Here is a 14139-nt window from a genome sequence, read left to right as displayed (position 1 = left end):
AGTAAACACACACCTCTTTCAACTATGTATATTTTTCTTTTGGCTCCTCCCTTCAGTCCATCCAAACGTCACTTAAACAAAACAGCACTATTTTTCCCACCTGTCTCTGTTGATCCTCTCCTTACTCCTGTTTTCACCTCGCTCTATGTTTTACTAGAGGGACTATTGTGTGGAGGAGTAGCTCCTGTCTGCGTTATCTGGAGAACAATGCAAACAAGCCACAGATGATCACCTGAGGGCACCTCTGACTGCAGTAGCGGGCTGTTCGTGTGTGTGCCTCTCACTCTATCTCTCTGTGTGTCTGTCTGTTTATCTCTGTGTGTGTGTTTTGCGTCGTGACACTTCTCCATTATCGTCCCTCTACGACAACGTACCTGGAGGGGAAGGAAAAAACTCCTGTCCAATTGTGCCTGAGCTGGGTGTGACCCTTTAAAGAATGTCAAACAAAGACAGGGAGAGGTAGCGAGAGAGAGTGAGCGCCTCCTGAATGGAGGGACTGTCACGCCTGTTGGTTTCCCACAGTCAACATTACATCAACAGCTCTAGTGAGGACAGGACCTACCTTACCTGGTTTGCCTACTGAGGGTGAGGACAGGACATACTTACCTGGTTTGCCTACTGAGGGTGAGGACAGGACATACTTTACCTGGTTTCCCTACTGAGGGTGGGACAGGACATACCTTAACTGGTTCCCTACTGAGGGTGAGGACAGGGACATACCTTACCTGGTTTCCCTACTGAGGACAGGACATACTTTACCTGGTTCCCTACTGAGGGTGAGGACAGGACATACCTTAACTGGTTTCCCTACTGAGGGTGAGACAGGACATACCTTACTGGTTTCCCTACTGAGGGCGAGGACAGGACATACCTTACCTGGTTTGCATATTGAGGTGGAACGGTGGGAAGCTGAGTGGTATATTCTGTTTCCCTATGACCTTGGATTCATTGGATGGTTTCAGGGAATGTGCTGTAGTAGTGTTGTCTGGGGTCTTCTACCTGGGATGTAAATAGCTATCGCTGATTTTCTTTTGTTTTACACCTGTCCTAGTTAACGGAGGAGCGGGTTTCAACTCGAGTCTGTCCGAAGCAACCGGTGGGAGTTGTATGAGTGAGGTTGCCGTGGGATCGTGTCTTTCAGGTGAGCGTGTCCCCTGTTAGAGGAGCTAAGCTTTATCTTATATGTTAGGAATGGACTGAATAGACCCTCTGTTCTCTTAGTAGGTCAGTGAGTGTATAGAGATCCTCCACCTAAGGCTTTTCTGAACGCTCTCGAGGGTTGATTGATTTATAGTTTTGTAACCGGCCTAAACTCAAACTATGAAGGATCTCTGGCACTTTAGCTGGATAGCCTACGTGAAGTCATCAGCATTTAACCAATGCAGTGTAATTACCATTTTGGTTTAAATGGAACTATAAAAAAATATCTCCAAATGTAATCAGAGTTTTAAGATAAATCTTGACTGGTTTTACTCTACTCTAAAGATGTTTGTGTTTGGAGAGCATGTACTCATGGAACAGATTACTTTACAGTTACCAGTGCTCTGTCACAGTTCTTTTGGATATCTAGTGGTGTGTGTGTGTGTGTGTGTGTGTGTGTGGTGTGTGTGTGTGTGTGTGTGTGTGTGGTGTGTGTGTGTGTGTGTGTGTGTGTGTGTGGAATGAGGAAAACACTCTATTTATCCTCCCTTTCACCTTTTGCCTCCTATTCTGCACTTAGTTGTACGTTTTGGACTGAACAGTCATTTCAGGGTTAAAATCTAAAGATCATCTTTGATAACATTGGAGCCATTGTTTTAATCATTAAAATACTATGTGATTTGAGCATACAGTCAGTTCTAGGTTCTGTCTTAATCATGTCTGTATACACGTATAAGTCTTTCCCACTAAGTCATATTCTGCATACCTCTTTGCGTGATGTATGTATTTTATCTCATTATGCATGTCAAAGATAAGAAATCACTCCTAGTCTGGTATGCTTCCCTACCGAAAACATTTATCATGCTTGAGAAAGTTGATGAAAAAGTACGATACCGTACAGTTGAACCTGTGCCCATGTATGTGGGATGGAGAGAGAGGTCAGAGGAAGAAATAGATGGACAGATATCAGAGGGAGAGAGAGAGAGTCAGAGGAGAGAAGAGATGGACAGATATCAGAGAGGAGAGGGAGAGAGAGTCAGAGGAGAGAAAGAGATGGACAGATATCAGAGAGAGAGAGAGAGAGAGACCAGGGAGAGAGAGAGAGAGGGGAGTCAGATGAAGAAAGAGATGGACAGATATCAGAGGGAGAGAGAGAGTCAGAGGAGAGAAAGAGATGGAAAGATATCAGAGAGAGAGAGAGAGAGACCAGGGAGAGAGAGAGAGGAGAGAGAGAGAGTCAGATGAGAGAAAGAGATGGACAGATATCAGAAGAGAGAGAGAGACCAGGGAGAGAGAGAGAGTCAGATGAGAGAAAGAGATGGACAGATATCAGAGAGAGAGGAGGGGAGAGAGAGTCAGATGAGAGAAAGAGATGGACAGATATCAGAAGGAGGGAGAAAGAACAGAGAGAGACCAGGGAGGGAGAGGAGAAAGAGAAGGAAACATCCCCTTACAATATGCAGACAGAGTGCTTTGTCATGTTCTTCACTGACTGAATGTCTGAATCCACAGATGATCTTCAACATCAGAACGCTAACAATACAAAAGGCCTTCCTTATCGGCTGTGTTCTGGCAGTACACCGCTAATACACACTGCTCATCGCTCTATGGACCAGTCCACGTGACTAGGTTGTCTAGCATGGCTGCTAGTATAGGATAAACTGTAATGTTCCCCCAGGTGAAAATTGTTTTAGACTCACAGTACTGCTGTATACATGATAAACACTGTACATTACATCCTCAACATAATACATACCCTACATTGAATATTACCCATGTCATACACATTGAACTCGTCTCATACAGCAACAACATAATACATATTGCACACTGCCATTCCAGAATGTTCTCTCAGTGGCATGCTAACACGCTCAGTTGGACTTATAGCTGTTTAGTTGTTGATAGACAGGTTTTGATAGACAGTGTGTTTGATAGGTATTTTTGTATCTGTTAGTGAAACATACAGGTGCTCAGGCTAGGTAGCGCAAGTATGCAATACGCTTGCGCGCATGATTATTATCTTTCAATCATAATACATATGCGCCACAGATGTGTAATCAGTGCAAGATAAGTTTAAACGCGTAGACATAGAATTACTAGAAAGGACATTGCCATCAGACCACAGCAATTTAACTAGTATTCAATTTCTGTGGTTAAAAGGTTGTTTTGTTTGTCCATTTCGACCTGTAGATGTGTTTGGTTGGTGGTTCCATTGTATCCGCAAAGTCATTGTGATGTTGTTATGTTTTGCAGGGCAGTGAAATGTGTGAGTTACACACTGACTATACAGAACACTGCAGAGAGCCCGGGATGTGCTGAGTTACACACTGACTATACAGAACACTGCAGAGAGCCCCGGATGTGCTGAGTTACCACACTGACTATACAGAACACTGCAGAGAGCCCTGGGATGTGCTGAGTTACACACTGACTATACAGAACACTGCAGAGAGCCCCGGGATGTGCTGATTACACACTGACTATAAAACATGAGAGAGCCGGATGTGCTGAGTTACATGCTATAAGAACACTGCAGAGAACCGGGATGTGCTGAGTTACACACTGACTATACAGAACATGCAGAGAGCCCCGGGAATGTGCTGAGTTACACTGACTATAACAGAACACTGCAGAGAGCCCCGGGATTGTGCTGAGTTACACACTGACTATACAGAACACCTGCAGAGAGCCCGGGATGTGCTGAGTTAACACTGACTATACAGAACACTGCAGAGAGCCTGGGATGTGCCTGAGTTACACACTGCTATACAGAACACTGCAGAGAGCCCGGGATGTGCTGAGTTACACACTGACTATACAGAACCTGCAGAGAGCCCCGGGATGTGCTGAAGTTCACACTGACTATACAGAACACTGCAGAGAGCCCGGGATGTGCTGAGTTACACACTGACTATTACAGAACACTGCAGAGAGCCCCGGATGTGCTGATGTTCACACTGACTATACAGAACACTGCAGAGAGCCCGGGATGTTGCTGAGTTACACACTGACTATACAGAACACTGCAGAAGAGCCGGGATGTGCTGAGTTACACACTGAACTTTACAGAACACTGCAGAGAGCCCCGGGATGTGCTGAGTTACACACTGACTCTACAGAAACACTGCAGAGAGCCCGGATGTGCTGAGTTACACACTGACTATACAGAACTCCAGAGAGCCCCGGGATGTGCTGAGTTACACACTGACTATCAGAACACTGCAGAGAGCCCGGGATGTGCTGAGTTACACACTGACTATACAGAACACTGCAGAGAGGCCCCGGGATGTGCTGAGTTACACACTGACTATACAGAACACTGCAGAGAGCCCTGGGATGTGCTGAGTTACACACTGACTATACAGAACACTGCAGAGAGCCCCGGGATGTGCTGAGTTACACATGACTATACAGAACACTGCAGAGAGCCCCGGGATGTGCTGAGTTACACACTGACTATACAGAACACTGCAGAGAGCCCGGATGTGCTGAGTTACAACTGATATCAGAAACACTGCAGAGAGCCCCGGGATGTGCTGATTACACACTGACTAATACAGAACACTGCAGAGAGCCCCGGGATGTGCTGAGTACACACTGACTATACAGAACACTGCAGAGAGCCCGGATGTGCTGAGTTACACACTGACTATACAAACACTGCAGAGAGCCCCGGGATGTGCTGAGTTACACACTGACTATACAGAAAGCAGAGAGCCCCGGGATGTGCTGAGTTACACACTGACTATACAGAACACTGCAGAGAGCCCCGGATGTGCTGAGTTACCACACTGACTATACAGAACCCTGCCAGAGCCCCGGGATGTGATGAGTTACACACTGACTATACAGAACACTGCAGAGAGCCCTGGGATGTGTGAGTTACACACTGACTATACAGAACACTGCAGAGAGCCCCGGGATGATCTGAGTTACGACTGACTATAACGAACACTGCAGAGCCCCAGGATGTGATGAGTTACACACTGACTATACAGAACACTGCAGAGAGCCCCGGGTGTCTGAGTTACACACTGACTATACAGAACACTGCAGAAGAGCCCGGGATGTGCTGAGTTACACACTGACTATACAGAACACTGCAGGAGCCCTGGGATGTGCTGACATCAGCAGTAATGTCATCACAATGGACACACAAACGTGAGCACGTCTCACCACACACACAACACACACACCACACACACACACACACACACATATATCGTGTGAAAGACTAAATGACAAGAAGAGTAAATAGTTCTGCGTTTGTTTAGGGGCGTGTGTGTGGGTCATCAGAATCTGCCCAGGCCATAGAGGCCCCTATTGATATTGTTGACATTATTCAGTAGTAGTTGTTTTGCCCTTTACATGAATCAGTCTGTACGTTCAGGATCATCAACTAGATTCAGCCCAGGACGATTTCTTTCTTTGAGTGGATGGTCGGGGTGTAGACTGCAAATTGACCGCCAAAAGCCCAAACAGATTAATATTTGACTAAGACATAGTATTCAATTTCAATCCTTGCTTACATTTGTATACGCCACGTCTCTCTACTATGCGTGGGAATACTTGGGAACAGATTTCCAAAATTAAAATCACTTGGAGCTGATTTCCAGGTGTTTTTACAGTCTTATGTCCAACAATAAATGAAAACTTGGGGGGCCTAATAAACCCCCCATTGGAGGAACCCTGCTGTATGTCAACCCACTGTCATCTGGGATTCAGAGAACTCCATAACTCTTTAACCATGACTTGACCACTAGGGGTTGTGATCCGTTTCAGCGTTGACCTTGGTTTAGAAAAAACTACAAAGAAAAAAGTCTAGTCCGTGATTTCCTGGGATATATGTTGCTAGACTGCAGCCCTGMATTTAATTGACTACCGCAGCCAGTGATATTTTCTCTGCTGACGTGTGTGTTGGACTAGGTGTGGGGAAGCATCTTGAGAAAAAGGTGAAGGCTGTTGTGTCAATATTTGCATTGGATATAAAGAACTGCATGTGCACTTAACTGGAGTGACCTAGGTTATACACACCCACACTATCTACACGACCTACAGCACTGGTGTCCAATGAACTCATCAACTTATGTTGTAAATCTGACTGATAGTGAATGAATGCACTCTTGAAATCCGGAACTAGTGATTTATGAGCAATATATCATGATCAATTCCTGGTTAATAAATAAAGTACATGCAAACGAAGTTGCTTCTTTACCCAATTCTAAGTTCAACCCCTTAACTGGAATCCCTATTGGTTCAACTGCCATGTCAGTTTGACAGATGAGAACAAATACGAACATTTGTTTTTCTCTTGGACATCATTGCACACGCAATAGAACAGCAGAATAGTGTACTGCAATTTTACTTTGCAACACTCCTCACCTTCGTTGACAAAACAAACAATAACAGCGGCCGTGGGGCGGACAGTGGCTCTGTTTCCTCTACTGCGGATTCCATCTTTAAGGGTCAATCTGCGATTTGGTACTTCTATTTTTGCACTTATAAATGAACTGTATATACACATTGTTTCTTGAAGAATATAACTTTTATAAATGCCTTATCAGCTTAGTTCAATTGCCTAACCCCATCAGAACCCAAAATATTAGCTTGTTTGTTTTACTCTGTTGTTTGTAAACAGTGTACTTGTAAACAAACTGTATTGCTTCAAAACATGGTTAAAGCTGCATTCTATAGCTTTGTGCGCGACCTGACAGAATTCAGATATGGAGTTATAGATCTTCATTGTCATTGAAGCAATTCCATGTGCACTATTTCTATGCTTCCCTCTTTAAGTTTCCTTTTTGCGTTTTTTTTACTTAGTGTTTCGTACACCAGGTTCAACTGCTGAAAACACGATGTTTTCTGGTTGTTGAAAATATATTTCACAGCGGTTAGATGGTACATAGTAAACAATGTCTTTGAGGTGCTGGATATAAATCATCTATTCAGCAAATGATTGAAAGAGACTCTGCACACTGCAATCTGTCTCCCATGTGGTTTATTAGCGACATGGTTTCCACTTTACTTTAGGTCTTCATCAGGCCTCACTTGAAAACAGTGGTGGCTGGTGGCACGTTAATCAGAAGACGAGAGCTTAGTATGGCTGGAACGGAATAAATGGAATGGTATCAAACACTTGTTCCATGTTTTTGTAAGCATTATTCCACACCCATTTCAGCCATTACTATGAGCCGTCCTCTCCTCACCAGCCTCCTCTGTTCATAACGTGATACCTATTGACATGTGTTTTCTAACATAACCCTCCTCTTCCACCCCTGTGTCGTCAGGATGATTGACACCTTATACGAGTGGATTTGGTGGACCGCTTCTGGCTGCCAGTCAACCTGACCTGGGCGGACCTAGAGGACCGAGATGGGCGTGTCTACGCCAAAGCCTCTGACTCTATATGTGACGTTGCCTTACGCCATAGTCTCCTCCTGGTCAGATACCTGTTCGAAAGGTGCGCTTGCTGAACATATAGGGGCAGTTTCCAGACAGAGATTAAGCCTTGACTAAGAAACACGTTCTCCTGTAGTCCTGTATGGCTCAGTTAATAGAGCATGGCGCTTGCATTGCCAGGATTGAGGGTTTGATTCCCAGGCACCCATACCTAAAATGTATGCACACTTGACTGTATGTGGCTTTGGATAAAAGTCTGCTAAATGGCATGTACAGTGCAGTGAAAAGTATTTGTCTCCTTTCTGATTTTTGATACTGAATGTTATCAGATCTTCAACCAAAACCTACAATCTTCAACCAAAACCTATTTTATTTATTTAATTAACAAAGTTATCCAACACCCAATTCTCCTGTGTGAAAAGTAATTTCCCCCTTGCACTCAATAACTGGTTGAGCCACCTTTATCTGCAATAACTGCAACCAAACACTTCCTGTAGTTGTTGATCAGTCTCTCACGTTGCTGTGGAGGATTTTTGTCCCACTCTTGCATGAAGAACTGCTTTAACTCAGCGACATTTGTGGGTTTTCAAGCATGAACTGCTCGTTTCAAGTCCTGCCACAACATCTCAATTGGGATCAGGTCTGGACTTTGGCCATTCCAAAACTTCAAATGTGTTGCTTTTTAGCATTTTCATGTAACTTGATTGTGTGTTTTGGATCATTGTCTTGCAGCATGACCCAGCTGTGCTTAGTTTCAGCTCACAGACAGATGGCTGACATTCTCCTGTAGAATTCTGTGTACACAGAGCAGAATTCATGGCTCCTTCTATTAAGGCAAGTCGTCCGGTCCTGACTCCTGAGGCAGCAAAGCATCCCCAAACCATCACACTACCACCACCATGCTGACCGTTGGTATGAGGTTCTTACTGTGGATTGCAGTGTTTGGTTTTCACCAGACATAATGGACCCATCTCATCTAAACAGTTGACTCAAGTTTGCCAAGAAGCACCTGGATGATCATCAAGACTCTTGGAAGAATGTTCTATGGCAGATGAGTCAAAAGTATAACTTTTTGGACATCATGGGTCAATTAGTTTGAGTGCCTTGCTCAAGGGCACGTTGACAGAGCCTTGTCGGCTTGGGATTCGTACCAGCAGCCTTAAGTTACTGGCCCAATGCTCTAACCATAGGCTACCTGCGACACATTGCAGATAAAGGTGGCACAACCAGTTTATGAGTGTAAGGGGGATTACCTTTTCACACAGGGGCATTGGGTGTTGCAGAACTTTGTTATGAAATAAGTATGTCATTGTTGTGTTATTTGTTCACTCAGGTTCCTTTATCTAGTATTAAGATTTGGTTGAATATCTGGTAACATTCAGTAAAACAATATGTGAAAGTAGAGAAAATTAGAAAGGGGGCAAATACTTTTTCACAACACTGTAATATATTATATTTTTGTTCAATGGAGATTTTCCATTGAAATGGTTTCTAGTCCAGGACTATGCTGTGTCCAGAGAACCGGCTCATGCCCCATGCTGTTTATATACTACTAACCATGTTTAGTTCAAACCTTTAGTTCAAACCTCTACCTCACTGTCTCCCTACACCATAGAATTCCTACTCATCAGAAACCAGTTTGAAAGGAGAGCTCGCTGAACAAAAAAAGCCCCTTTTATAGGTTGCTACAGGAAAGTAGATGTTAAGTTACAATTGAACCTGCTTTGCTACTGTGTTTGTGCGTGCGTCTGTTTCTTTATTCAAGTTCATTTAGTTTGAGGCAATGATTCTCGTTTGCTGTGTGTTAATCTCACCTGTGGTAACTTGCATGTGCCTACAAGGTAAAAATTGTACCAGTTTTGAAAATGAAAAGATCTGAACATTCTGCCCCATTGTAAGTCCAATATATTTAACTGCATGTGTATGTTGTCCCTCAGGTTGATAGCCACGCCTCTAGCAGCCTCAGTGGGATCCGGGAGAAGGCCAGACTGAGAGTAGCAACAACCCCATCCTCGAGCTCTACTATCTCTCTCACTCCAGAACCCTGGCCAGGTATTAACCCTACATATTACAAAGCACACTTACACCTTTTACATATACACCTAATTATTAGTGTCAATATCAAACGTCATTGCTCTATGAGATCATAGACATTCTAATGAATAGTACGAACCCTGACCCTCTGGCACTCTGGTCAAACCCTGACCCTCTGGCACTCTGAGTCAAACCTGCCCATCTGGCACTCTGGTCAAACCCTGCCCATCTGGCAGCCTGCCAAACCTGCATTCACTCTGTCAAACCTGCCTGCACTTTGTCAAACCCTGCCATCTGGCCTCTGGTCAAACCTGCCATCTGGCACTCTGGTCAAACCCTGCCCATCTGGCACTCTGGTCAAACCCTGCCATCTGGCACTCTGGTCAAACCCTGCCATCTGGCACTCTGGTCAAACCCTGCCATCTGGCACTCTGGTCAACCCTGCCCATCTGGCACTCTGGTCAAACCCTGCCATCTGGCACTCTGGTCAAACCCTGCCCATCTGGCACTCTGGTCAAACCCTGCCTCTGGCACTCTGGTCAAACCTGCCATCTGGCACTCTGGTCAAACCCTGCATCTGGCACTCTGGTCAAACCCTGCCATCTGGCACTCTGGTCAAACCTTGCCCATCTGGCACTCTGGTCAAACCCTGCCATCTGGCACTCTGGTCAAACCCTGCCCATCTGGCACTCTGGTCAAACCCTGCCCATCTGGCACTCTGGTCAAACCCTGCCCATCTGGCACTCTTGGTCAAACCCTGTTGCACTGTCAAACCCTGCCATCTGGCACTCTGGTCAAACCCTGCCCATCTGGCACTCTGGTCAAACCTGCCCATCTGGCCCTCTGGTCAAACCCTGCCCATCTGGCACTCTGGTCAAACCCTGCCATCTGGCACTCTGGTCAACCCTGCCCATCTGGCACTCTGGTCAAACCCTGCCCATCTGGCACTCTGGTCAAACCCTGCCCATCTGGCACTCTCTGGTCAAACCCTGCCCATCTGGCACTCTGGTCAAACCCTGCCCATCTGGCACTCTGGTCAAACCTTGCCCATCTGGCACTCTGGTCAAACCCTGCCCATCTGGCACTCTGGTCAAACCCTGCCCATCTGGCACTCTGTCAAACCCTGCCATCTGGCACTCTGGTCAAACCCTGCCCATCTGGCACTCTGGTCAAACCTGCCCATCTGGCACTCTGGTCAAACCCTGCCCATCTGGCACTCTGGTCAAACCCTGCTCATCTGGCACTCTGGTCAAACCCTGCCCATCTGCACTCTGGTCAAACCCTGCCCATCTGGCACTCTGGTCAAACCCTGCCCATCTGGCACTCTGGTCAACCCTGCCCATCTGGCACTCTGGTCAAACCCTGCCCATCTGGCACTCTGGTCACATCCTGCCTCTGGTCAAACCTGCTCGACTCACCCTGCATCTGGCATCTGGTCAAACCTGCCCATCTGGCACTCTGGTCAAACCCTGCCCATCTGGCACTCTGGTCAAACCCTGCCCATCTGGCACTCTGGTCAAACCCTGCCATCTGGCACTCTGGTCAAACCTGCCCATCTGGCACTCTGGTTCAAACCCTGCCCATCTGGCACTCTGGTCAAACCCTGCCCATCTGGCACTCTGGTCAAACCCTGCCCATCTGGCACTCTGGTCAAACTGCCATCTGGACTCTGGTCAACCCTGCCATCTGGCACTCTCTGGTCAAACCCTGCCCATCTGGCACTCTGGTCAAACCCTGCGTATCTGGCACTCTGGTCAAACCCTGCATCTGGCACTCTGGTCAAACCCTGCGTATCTGGCACTCTGGTCAAACCCTGCCATCTGGCACTCTGGTCAAACCCTGCCTATCTGGCACTCCTAAAATCCTGGTTGGAGGATGCTGATGCTCTGACCAACTCATTGCCATGTGGTTAGTGTGTCAGCCCTGAGATTGGAAGGTTGGGGGTTTGATCCCTGGTCTAGTCATACCAAAGACAAAAATATTTCCTGATGCTGCTCTGCTGGGGAGTCAGCATTAAGGAGCTGGATTGTAGCATATGACCCTGCGATTAAAAATTCAAGTAATTTGGTTGGATTCAAGTTAATTCACCTGTCCAGGGGGTGTACTTGTCCAGCTGCCTCAGGCTACAGGTATAGGAGATGGGTCAGGCCCTATTGTCACCCAGATGTCCAGCCTAAACCAACCTCTAATGCAGATACTATGCTCCAGGACAAATGTTTTGGTCCATGACTCACCATGTGGTCATGAGGGATGTTAATGTTTATCCACATGACTTTCACCCTTTACCCATCTCTCCACATGAGGTGTGTGTGCGCGAGCGAGTGTGTAAGTGTGTGTGMCAATGCYTCTATGTGCGCTTGTGTGTGTACGCGCACACATTTGTGTGGCTATGTGTTGCTTGTGTGTGTGAWTTTCCACGCGTCTGTGTGCATCTGCGTGCGTGTGTGTGTGAGCCTCCTGATGTGTGTATATCATCAGACGGTCTAGACAGTCTTTGAGGGGATTAGTGAAACCTCACACCACGAGACCTCTCTCTCTGAGACCCTGATGGTTATTTTGCTGAATGGAGACGATCTCCAGTGAGAGATCATCATCAGATATCATCAGCTCCTCTATCTGCTAATAACTGTCTGCTGATGACTGCTACACAGCACTCATGGTCCAGTGTCTTACCGGAATCTCAAGTAGCCAGCGAAATGAAACAAGTAACCAGCTAGTGGGGACAAATTTGCCCTACTAAAGTGAATTTGGTGACATCTGATTTACCCCAATTTATTGAAGTCAACTTAGCATAAGGGTTAGTCGTCCTCTGTGTAGCTGGCAGCTGGCGCTAATCACACACACTTGGTTCTGAACTTGTGTGTGTGTGTGTGTGTGTGTGTCTGTGTCCCAGGCAGTTAAAGATGGTCTGTCTAAGAAGAGCGGCTGGTGCGTTAGGCAGGTGGAGCGCTGGTTCAGAAAGAGAAGAAACCAGGATCGTCCCGGAGTACTGAAGAAGTTCAGAGAGGCTGGGTAAAACTGMGTGTTGTSTGTGAGAGTATGCTTATTCCACATTTTCACCTTTCACTCAGTAGTGTTATTCTTCTTCTTCTTATATTAGTGTCCCTTGTCTGTCTCGGTCTCTGTCTCTGTCTTGCAGTTGGAGGTTTGTGTTCTATCTGTTGGCGTTAATTGGAGGAGTTGTGTCCCTGTATGATGTGAGTAGTGACTCTAGTGATCCTCTGCTTCACAAACACAAGTGTTTACAAGATAGCAATTCAGRGCGTGTGGAGAGATTTCAAGATGTGGAGTGAGATTACTGTATCTTAACTCTGTTACATTCAGTACCACCAAAACACACACCGGCTACAAATTGCTAACACTTTATGATGTGTATACTATCAAATTACATCCTCAAAGTAGAACTTTAACAGGTTGTCCGGGTGAAAGCAGGGAGGAGGTCAAAATGGAAGACTCAATTGCTGGATAAAAATATTATCTGACTGAAATGGAGAACGTCTTTTCAGTCATTCTGCCCTGAAGTGAAGGAGGAGAGAGGAGGAGAGAGGCGGATAAGGGGAAGAGGGAGGAGAGGACAGAGAGAGGCGGATAAGGGGAAGAGGGAGGAGAGGACAGAGAGAGGCGGATAAGGGGAAGAGGGGAGGAGAGGACAGAGAGAGGCGGATAAGGGAGAGGGAGGAGAGGACAGAGAGAGGCGATAAGGGGAAGAGGGAGGAGAGAAGAGAGAGGCGATAAGGGAAGAGGGAGGAGAGGACAGAGAGAGGCGGATGGAGGGAGGAGAGGACAGAGAGATGAGCTTATGGGAATTTGAGGTGATGGCTTAGCAAGTGTCTGAAGGCCTCGAGGGCAATGCCAGTTGAAATTGAAAGCATCATGATGAGATTGTCCTGTAATGTTCTTTAAAGATTTCCCTGCATGTTTCTCCTTTTGTTTTGTATTTCAGAAAGAATGGTTTTATGATACGCGGGGAAGTGTGGAATGGATTTCCTAAACAGGTGCGTGTGTTGTGTGTGTGTGTGTGTGTGGTGTGTGTGTGTGTGTGTGTGTGTGTGTGTGTGTGTGTGTGTGTGTGTGTGTGTGTGTGTGTGTGTGTGTGTGTGTGTGTGTGTGTGTGTGTGTGTGTGTGTGTGTGTGTGTGTGTGTGTGTGTGTGTGTGTGTGTGTGTGTGTGTGTGTGTGTGTGTGTGTGTGTGTGTGTGTGTTCTAGTCATTAGGCCTAGTACTGAGAGATTGGTGCTTTTTGAGGTCAGTTCGATTTATAATAAAATTATCAGGTTTTTGGTTTCTGTTGCATTATGTGGATTGAATGCTGAACAACACAGAATAAAAACAGTGAATAACAGTGCATGATGGTAGTGCCCAACAGTGCCCATTACTCCTTATTATTCACTTACTTGACTTTAATAAAATATATTGGGGGGCTTATTTTGGACCTAAGCTTGTCACCTCTTCCCGCTTTTGGGACAGCAACTCCCATTGTTGTGACGGAGACATGATCATCTCGTCGATATATACAGATCTCTGCCCCACAGCCGGACAAGTGGCATATAGAATATTGGTGGGTTGG

General features: G+C 46.1%; 1 long non-coding RNA gene across 1 annotated transcript; it reads left to right on the top strand.

Annotated features, from left to right (window-relative positions):
• The first annotated feature begins 674 nt into the window (after positions 1-674).
• LOC112077949 (uncharacterized) lies at positions 675-13578 on the top strand. The gene is made up of 7 exons (XR_002895551.2): positions 675-816; positions 1052-1141; positions 7428-7600; positions 9477-9591; positions 12467-12585; positions 12713-12770; positions 13517-13578. It is a non-coding gene; the product is annotated as an uncharacterized lncRNA (long non-coding RNA).
• Positions 13579-14139: the final 561 nt, after the last annotated feature.

Source organism: Salvelinus sp. IW2-2015, unplaced genomic scaffold (assembly GCF_002910315.2).
Source record: "Salvelinus sp. IW2-2015 unplaced genomic scaffold, ASM291031v2 Un_scaffold5087, whole genome shotgun sequence".
Lineage (NCBI taxonomy): Eukaryota > Metazoa > Chordata > Actinopteri > Salmoniformes > Salmonidae > Salvelinus > Salvelinus sp. IW2-2015.
This window is presented reverse-complemented; position numbering and strand designations above follow the sequence as displayed.